This window comes from Macaca mulatta, chromosome 9, assembly GCF_049350105.2.
Source record: "Macaca mulatta isolate MMU2019108-1 chromosome 9, T2T-MMU8v2.0, whole genome shotgun sequence".
Taxonomy (NCBI): Eukaryota; Metazoa; Chordata; class Mammalia; order Primates; family Cercopithecidae; genus Macaca; species Macaca mulatta.
In genome coordinates this window covers 143908181-143918371 of record NC_133414.1, presented here as the reverse complement: position 1 = coordinate 143918371, position 10191 = coordinate 143908181, and positions in this window count along the sequence as shown.

The window sequence follows — 10191 nt, the reverse complement described above, 5'->3', positions numbered from 1 at the left end:
ATTTGCATTCACAGATATCTTTAGAGCTGAATGCGACTTTGCATAGGAATTCACGAGGCTACACTACCTGCTTTTGGCGCGGCTGCGGGTGGGCTCTGTGGCCGAGCTGCTTCAGGAATCCGAGTGGCATCTGGCAGAGCGATGTGTGTAGCTCTGCTTTCAAGTCCGAAATCTCAGCTGGCTTATTTGGTTTCTTCCTTGCAGGCTTTTTCCTCTTTCTTTTTTCTGTGCTTATGAAGCAGAAATAATTTACGAGGGGGAGACCTCTGGCAAATCCCTATTTACCTGCTGGGCCTATGGAGAAAACACCGGCTGCTTTGGAACTGGAGACCTCCCGCCCTTTCAGAATGAGAATGAACTTTCTAGAACCAGCCCAGACCTTTTCTGACACCCAAAGCAGCAGACACAGCCCCTCTGTCTGTGGAGGGAGAGGAAACCACTGCGATGGTTTCAGAAAATGTGCAGGCTCAGGCTAAGAAGGCAAAAACTGCTCTCCAAGGCTCTCCTGGTTCCCACATCAAGGTTATTTCCAGAATACCATTCATTTACCCGATAAACGCAAAAATAGTGCTTACTGCGAGGCAGGACTGCTCTGAGCACGTCATAAATGTGAACTCATTTGACCCTCTGAACACACCCTACAATGAAAGTATTACTGTCTCCATTTTACAGAAGGGGAAACTGAGGCACGGGGTGGTCACAGAACTGGCAAGCAGCAGAGTCCAGATCCAGTCTGGGTCATGGCTGCAGACGGTGCTCTTGCCCACACACTAGCTGCCTCAAGGACTCCTTCCTCCTTAAGGAGAATGCAGGAAGGCAGAGAGCCATGTGGGTGGTCCAAGCGACCCGTCCACTTTTGGTCACAGCGCTGACCTTGGCTGACAATAATGATAAGGAGAACATAGGCATAGCTCAGAGACATTGCGGGCTCGGCTCTAGACCATTGCAATAAGGCAAGTCACAGGAAGTTTTGGTTTAACAGTGCATATAAAGCTTATGTTTATAGTACACCGCAGTCTATTAAGTGTGCAACAGCTTGATGTCTAAAAAAGTGCATGCCTTAATTAAAAGTAACTTTAGTGCTAAAAATGCTAACAATCACCTGAGACTTCAGCAAGTCGGAATCTTCCTGCTGGCAGAGGGTCTCGCCTCCATGTTGATGACTGCTGACTGATCTGAGTGACAATTGCTGAAGGCTGGGTAGGGGGCTGTAGCAATGTCGTAAAATGAGACAGTGAAGTTAGCCCCATCGATTCACTCTTTTCATGATCGATATCTCTGTAACATGCAATGCTATTTGATGGCATTTTACTCACGGTAGACCTTCTTTCAGAATTGGGGCCAGTCCTCTCAAATCCTGCTGGTGCTTTACCTTGTAAGTTTATGGAGTATTCTAAATCTTTTTGTTGCCATTTCAACAATGTTCACAACATCTTCACCAGGAGTTGATTCCATTTCAAGAAACCATGTTCTTTGTTCATCCATCACATAAGCAACTCCTCATTTTTTCAAGTTTGATTCTGAGCCTGTAACAATTCTGTCCCACCTTCAGGCTCCACCTCTAACTGCAGTTCTCTTGCTGTTCCCCCCATATCTGCAGCTACTTCCTCCACTGAAGTCTTGAACCCTTCGAAGTCATCCATGAGGACTGGAATCAACTTCTTCCTAACTCCCGTTAATGTTGATATTTTGACCTCCTCTTAAGAATTATGAATGTTCTTAATGGCATGTAGAATGATGAATCCTTTCCAGAAAGTTTTAAATTTACTTTCCTAAGATCTTTCAGAGGAATCACCATCTATAGCGTCTATAGCCTTACAAAGTATATTCCTTAAGTAATAAGACCTGAAAGTCAAAATTACTCCTTGGGCCAGGCGAGGTGGCTCATGCCTGTAATCCCAGCACTTTGGGAAACGGAGGTGGGTGGATTGCTTGAGGCCAAGACTTCGAGACCAGTCTTGGTAATGAGACTCCATTTCTACAAAAATTAAAAAATTAGCCAGGCATAGTGGCACATGCCTATAGTCCCAGTTACTTGGGAGGCTGAGGTAGGAAGATGCTTGAAGGCAGGAGTTTGAAGTTGCAGTGAACTGTGATCGCACCATTTCACTCCAGCCTGGGCAACAGAGCAAGACCTCTCTCTGTCTCTTTTAAGAGATTGGTCTTGCTCTGTCATCCAGCCTGGAATGTCATGGCACAACCACAGCTCACTGTGGCATGAATCTCCCAGGCTCAAGTGATCCTCGCACCTCAACCTCCCAAGTAGCTGGAACTACAGGTGCATGCCACCAACCCAGCTAACGTATTATTATTATTATTATTATTATTATTATTGTAGAGATGGGGGTCTCCCTATGTTGCCCAGGCTGGTCTGGAACTCCTGGCCCCGTGATCTTCCTGCCTTGGCCTTCCAAAGTGCTGGGATTACAGGCTTAAGCCACCACACCTGGCCAATCCTGTCTCTTAAAAATATTTTTTTTTCCCCTGATTCATGGGCTGCCGAATGGATATTGAGTCAGCAGACAAGAAAATTGCATTCATCTGCTTATACATCTCAGTTACCAGATGCATTGTCAGTGAGCAGAAATACTTTGAAAGGAGTCTTTCTCTCTGAGCAGTAGGTCTCAACAATGAGCTTAAAACATACAGTAAACTGTGCCATAAACAGATGTGCTGTCATCCAGGCTTTGCTGTTCCATGTATAAAGCACAGGCAGAGTCAATTTCTTGAGGGACCTAGGATTTTTGGAATGGCAAATGAGGATTGGCTTCAACTAAAAGTGACCGGCTTCATTTTCCCCAGCAAGAGTCAGCCTGTCCTTTGAAGCTTCGAAGCCATAAATTGACTTCTCCTCTCCAGCTATGAAAGTCCTACATGGCCCCTTCTTCCAATACAAGGCTGTTTCATCTGCGTTGCAAATCTCTTGTCTACTGTAGCCACCTTCATCAATGCTCTTAGCCAGATCTTCTGGATAACTGGCTGCAGCTTCTCCATCAGCACTTGCAGCTTCACCTTGCACTTTTATGGAGGTGGCTTCTGTCCTTAAACCTCATGCACCAACCTCTGCGAGCTTCGAACTTTTCTTCTGCAGCTTCCTCACCTCTCTCAGCCTTCACAGACTTGAAGAGACTTAGGGTCTTGCTCTGGATTAGGCTTTGGCTTGAAGGAATACTATGGCTGCTTTGATCTTCCATCCAGACCATTAAAACTTTCTCCATATCAGCAATGAGGCTGTTTTGTTTCCTTATCCTTCACATGTTCACTGAAGGGGGACTTTTAATTTCCTTCCAGGACTCTTCCTTGGGCATCCACAACTTGGCTCACTGTTTGGCACAAGGGGCCGAGCTTTCAGCCTGCCTCAGCCTTTCTCAGTAAGTTGAATCATTTCTAGTTTTTGATTTAAAGCGAGAGATGTACACCTCTTCCTTTCACTTGAACACTTAAAGGCCATTGCAAGGTTATTAATTGGCATCATTTAACAACCCTGCTGTGTCTGCTGTGTCTCAGGGAAGAGGGAGGCCTGAGGAATGGGAGAGAGATGGGGAATGGCTGACCGGTGGAGCAGTCAGAGCACACGGGACATTTATAGATGAAATCCACTGTTTTATATGGGTGTAGTCCACAGTGCTCCAAAACAATGATAATAGGAACATTGAAGATCATTGATCACAGATTCACATAGCAGATATAATCATAATGAAAAAGGTTGAAATATTTGTAAAAATACCGAAATGTGACACAGACATGAAGTGAGCACGTATTGTTGAAAAAAAAGTCACTGATGGACTTGCTGGAGGTGGGGTTGCCACGGAATGTTAATTTGTAAAAAATGCGCCCAGCACTTTGGGAGACTGAGGCAGGCAGATCACAAGGTCAGGAGTTTGAGACCAGCCTGGCCAACATGGTGACACCCGTTTTCTACTACAAATACAAAAATTAGCCGGGCGTGGTGGCGCATGCCTGTAATCCCAGCTACTCAGGAGGCTGAGGCAGGAGAATCGCTTGAACCCGGGAGGTGGAGGTTGCAGTGAGCCAAGGTCACTCCACTGTTCTCCAGCCTGGGCAACAGAGTGAAACTCCATCTCAAAGAAAAAAAAAGTGGTATCTGTGAAGTACAACACACTGGTGTATAATAAAACAAGGTGTAGGCAGGCACAGTGGCTCATGCCTGTAATCCCAGCACTTTGGGAGACTGAGGCAGGCGGATCACATTGACAGGAGACCCAGGCCATCCTGGTCAACATGGTGAAACCCCATCTCTACTAAAAATACAAAAATTAGCTGGGCGTGGTGGCGCACACTTGTAATCCCAGCTACTCGGGAGGCTGAGGCCAGAGAATTGCTTGAACCCAGGAGGCAGAGGTTGTGAGCTGAGATTGTGCCTCTGTACTCCAGCCTGGCGACAGAGTGAGACTCCGTCTCACTAAATAATAAATAAATAAATAAATAAATAAATAAATAAATAAATAAAAAATAAAACAAGGTATGCCTGTAACACTCTTCGGGTTGGTTAAAGAAGTCAGGTTTGCACATACACAGCTTTGGAGGACAACCTTACCTGGGCCCAGGGATGCTCAACTGCTCCCACCAGGGAAGAGGCAAAAGCGAGAACACGGTGGCCACCCCACTGGGCCCTTCCCACCCTGTCGTTTGGGCCAAGATCCTCGAGGGGCTGGGGACAGTGGAGAACGGGCAGATGGAGGCGGCCTGTGCAGGGTCCCACCTATCTGGGTCAGAGCCAGTGCTCAGGACAGCCACAGCCTCCCCCGCCCCGTGCCGCACCCCCCGCAGCGAAGCACCTGGTGCTCAGGCACCTGCCCCGTGCAGGGTCCCATGGTTTCTAAACTCTGTTGCTGAAGTTGCCTAAGTGGAGAGGAATGGGTCTGCCTTCCCCGACAGCAGGTGTGGGCTCTGCCTTCCCCGACAGCAGGTGTGGGCTCTGCCTTCCCCGACAGCAGCTGTGCTTCCCTGGAGTATGGATCCGGGAGGGGCACCTGGAAGGCATGCCTGGGGATGGCAACGTGACACTGGCTTCTCACAGTGGCTTCTGGAACTTTGCTTGGAAAATCGGTCTTCACAGAGATTCAAATGCCATGCCTGCATAGAAGAGAAATCTGTCAGAAATTACTCAGCGAGGGGGGCATCCCTGTGTGCAGTCTGATGGGGAGGGAGCCAGAGAGGGAGAAAACTGTTAGAAACAGCGAGAAGCAGTGGAGACGACACATGGGCCATTCCTCCCCATTTTGGATCTAAGTTCAGCGTTCGGGGGACTCTGTGGCATGTTGTCGGGGAGGGGCTGTGTGTGGATGAAGAGGGCCCCCCAGGAGCCGGCTTCAACCGGCTGGCTTCCCAGCACTGCAGTGGCTGAAACACAGAGCCCGGGGGTGGGGAGATTGGGGGGTGGGAGGCCTGAGAGGTAGAGAGTCTGGGGGGTGGGGGGCCTGGGGGGTGAGTGGTCTGGGGGGTTTGGGGAGTGGGGGGCCTGGGGGGTGGGGAGGTCAGGGGGGTTGGGGGTAGGGGGTCTGGGGGTCTAGGGGGTGGGGGGGCCTGAGGGGTGGGGAGCTTGGGGGTGTGGGGGTCTGGGAGCGGGGGTTCTGGGGGCTTGGGGGGTGGGGGGGCCTGAGGGGTTGGGGGTCTGGGAGGCAGGGGGTCTGGGGGGTCTGGGAGGTGGGGGACCTGGAGGGTGAGGGTTCTGGGGGGTGGGGGGCCTGGGAGGTGGGGGTTCTGGGGGTGGGGAGCTCTTTGGGTTTCAATTGCAATATTCTAAAACTCCTCACCTTGCAGAGAATGTACTTATCATGGTGATACATGTAAACAAAATAAACCTTTTGTTAAAGCAACTTACACAACCTGTCTTGGAACTTCGATGCTGGCAGATGTCTCCCGTTGGTCTGAGTGGGTGTGGGAGCAGTGTCTGGTCACCATGAGATGCCTGCTCCCCTCACAAGTGGCTGTTGGTGACCCAGCGGGGGCATTTTCTCCGAATACCTGCGTGTGGTTCTGTGTCCTGTTTACACGTGAGTCTGGTCTCGGCGAGGCTGCTGATTTTCCCCTGCGTTTCTGTCTTCTCATCCGTGTAAGGGGTGCCAGCTAAGAACTCCGCTTGCAGAGGAAGCAGGATGGCTGAGTCGCTTTCAGATGCAGCAGCATAAACACAGGGGATCCTTACTGGGCACAGGGGGGCCTTATGAGACACAGGGGTCCTTACCTGACACAGGGGTCCTTACCTGACACAGGGGTCCTTACCGGACACAGGGGATCCTTACCAGACACGGTGGGTTCTTACCAAACATGGGGGTCCTTACCGGACACAGGGGTTCTTACCCAACACAGGGCTTCTTATCAAACATAAGGGTTCTTACTGGACACAGGGGAGCTCTGCCGGGCAGCCCAGCTGCTCCTGGTTCCTGGTGGCAGCGTGGATGCTGTTGCCTGGGGACGTGTTCTGGACCGAGATAAAAGGTCTGTGCCAGGGAAAGATGAAGACAGAATTGCTGGCCAGTGGACTGACTGGGTTTAAAGTGTCTAAAGGAGCGACTGGATCCTGAAGTGGGAGGGACCCAGACGCCCATGGATGACAGCTGATGTCCACTCACGCCAGCGAGCTGCCTTCAGAAGGGGCTGCTGCCCGGGTGGTGGCCTCTGGCTTCCCGCAGGTGCCAACACCTACCTGCTGGGTGCCTGAGGAGCCTGGGGAGTCCAGTGCCCGACTCACAGTGACGAAGATGGGCCCTGATCAGGGTTGGTTTGAGCAGACACTGTCTCCTAGTCTCCTGCCCTGGGGTCCTCCTGGCCCCTCTCCCTCCCTCAACCCTTGGACCAGTATGTCTTGGGATGTGGCCGTACCGCTGTGGGGCCCGAGGCCCTTTCAGGGGACTCAGAAGGTAAAATCTACATTCACAACGACACTCGGTGATATTCGCTGGGTTCATAGTGTTGGTATTACAGGGATGTGGCAAAAGCTGCTCCAAAGTCGTAGAACTGCCGGTGCCTGCACAGGAAACGGGCAATGGCCAGGCCTGGGCGGGCAGTGCCTGCCCCAGGGTCTCTCCCAGAGTCTCCCAGCGTCTCTCCCAGAGTCTCCCAGGGTCTCCCCCAGGGCCTCCCCCAGGGTCTCCCCGGAGTCTCCCCCAGGGTCTCCCCGGGTTTCTCCTCCAGTGTCCCTTCCTCAGTGCCACCCTCTCAATGTCTTTGCTCTCAGAGATAAACAAAAAGCCACCTTCACTTATAAATGTCCTTGATGAGGCAGGGAAAGTATTATTTTTTGAATCTCAATCGTTGACCACACATCCTGTTAATATTCTTTTAACAAAACGGGACACACACCGTCAGGCTTCAGCTAACACGAGAATGGTGATGCCTGGAGGAGGATAGAGTGTGCTTGGCTTTGAGCTGGGAGTTGGACTCGCTGCTTTTCTTCTTAATCCAACACTATTTCTATTTGAAAGAATGACTGAGGGAAAACTGTCATTACCCAGGCCTCAGCAGTGCTGGGCATATACTTTCTCAAAAATGAGCAAAGTGAACTTGTCACTTTGAGGAAAACACTGACAGCATTTGGTGCTAATGATGAAATCTGAACTTTCAGACAAAAATTAGAATTTTGGATAACTGGTGTCTGTCGCTGTCTCTGACAGCTTCCCAATATTTAACAGCCTTTCCAGCGGGGTTACTGGTGATTTGAAAATATGTGATCTTTTGATATTGAATATAAAATGTGCCAACAGTTGGAAGCCAGGAGTGGCCCTCAAGGAAGCTTCACCAGGAGGCTTAGCTCAGTGGGCGTGGTCCGAGCTGGGTCTTGAGGGTTGCATAGGAGTCCAGTAGACAGACACAGAGAGAAAGGCGAGGAGAAGGGCCTTTGAGCAATGAAGGTGCCTCATTCACTGAGCCAGTATTTCCAAATGGCCAGCGCACGATGTTATAAAATCATGCACACGAGAAAAAGTTCCACACAGAGTGTGACACAGAACCATGGAGCTTGGCACACAGAGGAGAGCCGGCCCAATGACGTGGGCGAGATCCTAGCTAACCGTCAGCACACCAGCCACAGTGACCTGAGCGGTCTTCAATAGCGCTCTTCCCTTTGCTAACCACACATCTCTGTGAGGATGCATTTTCTTCAAAAATTACAACCAAAATAACATATAGAAGACTGAATATGAACCAGTTATGGGAATGTAACTGTCCTCTATTAAGCCAGAAATTAAAGAGACTGATACATGTTTATCTGCCTACATTTTGTAATACATACGTGTTATACACATAAATACATACACATATAAAATGTCCTCCTCACTAGTTTTTTTGATTTGAAAAATCCAGTTAGTTGTTATAAAAATGTTATGTCAACATAGGATGAGTTCATAATGCTAATTTTAAATGAACCAATCAATCAATATTGACAATTTTCTGGAATTTACCACATGGCATATATTGATAGATCTAAGCCATGTAAACCAAGGCTCTTTGAAGTCCTTACTCATTTTTCAAAGTGTAAAGTTTGAGACCTGCTGACAGGGGAGGCTGTTTGAAAGCCTGGTGGCCTGTGATCACGGCTCCCCGGCTGGAGTTGAGGGGAAGCAGCTGAGTCTGAACAGAGGCTGGCCGCACTCTGCACACAGTGGGTATTGAGTACAAAGCTGGTAACTGCTTGAGCAAACTTCCCTCCCAGAAAGGAGGCCTGGCACCCAAGGCACCTGCTGTGGACATGGTGGTCTCTCTCCAGAGCGAGGGTCCTGTGAGCAGCTCTGTGGCTCTCCTCTCCCATCCCATCCCAGCTGGGCCGCCAGCTCACTGTGGGCCATGGCTTTTCTCGGAGCAGATCTTTCTGTCCATCTGGGGCTGAATCTTTGTATTTTCAGGGGCACCTGCTGTATGCAGCATCTGCTAAAGCCCAAATTTTGACAGACGTCCGTATCACCCAGGAAGGGCTGGTTACCAGCTCAGCCTTCGAAGAAAGAATAAACAAAATATGTCTACATTTTCTCTTGGCGAATTAGTACCTTTGAAAGCAGAGGGCTGCTATTCTTTCTTGCTGCTTTGAACTCGCTTCATAATAAGGAAACGCTCACTATATTCTTCACAGTCGTCGCTGTTAGACTGTCTCCTTCGGGAATTGTTAAAACAGGCTTTCCACGGCAGTCATTGGCCAGCTTTGGTTCTTTATTTCTTATTTGATGGACACCCATGTAAATAACACACTGCAGTTTGCAAACAGATATATGCTATTTACATACTAAAGAGTATTTGCGCGCCCACCCCTGAAGCTCGTCTACGCTGCCCATGGAGTTCAGTTCCGCACAGACACTAGGATGTACGTTTAGAACTTGGTCCTGTTAAATCCACCGGGGTCTCGGCATCTTGACTTGCACGGCGAGGCCTCACTTGATTCCAAGGAATGGTCACACTTCTCATTGTGATGTGGCAATTTATGCCGCATCTAAGTCTCAGATCTTTTGGCCTCATTTGAGTTACTTGCATTTTGGTGTCGCTGGTGTGGGGGCTCAGGGTTAATGTCTGAAAGTGCATTTGGATCTTGCTAGGGAGAATCCCAGCCACTACCTGCTGCAGGGGGCGGGGGGGTGGAGATGGGGGTGCACAGAGGCATTGCACGGGCAGCGCAGGAACGGGGGCTCCCAAGCACTGGGAGTGGGTTGTTCTTAAGCCGGGCACAGCCTCCAGTGCTTCCTGAGACTGCGTCATGCGTCTTCCTAAGACTAAGACTCTGTGGTGCGTGCAGGGTGGGAAGGCCAGACTCCTCCTTCTCCTCAAGACCTAAATATGCCCACCTTGCTGTAAGAATGTGAGCACCCAGCCCTCATTCTGAAGGCTCATACCTTGAATGGTTTTTTCCTAGTGGTGCTCTCTCAGTGAATACTGTGTATTCATACTGTGTAACCTGCCATGGAGTTGGTAAAACTGTCAAGCACGGTTCTCGTTCACAAGGAGCTTACAGTCTTGAGGGGAGATAAGCCTCAACCAGAAACATCACAGACTGTTGTGGTCTAAGCCACTATTTGGCAATTCAGCGTCCAGGACACGCAGAGCACAGTGGCCAGGAGAACAGAGCGGCCCTCAAGGAAGCTTCACCAGGGGAGGCTTAGCTCAGTGGGCGTGGTCTGAGCTGGGTCTTGAGGGTTGCATAGGAGTCCAGTAGACAGACACAGAGAGAAAGGCGAGGAGAAGGGG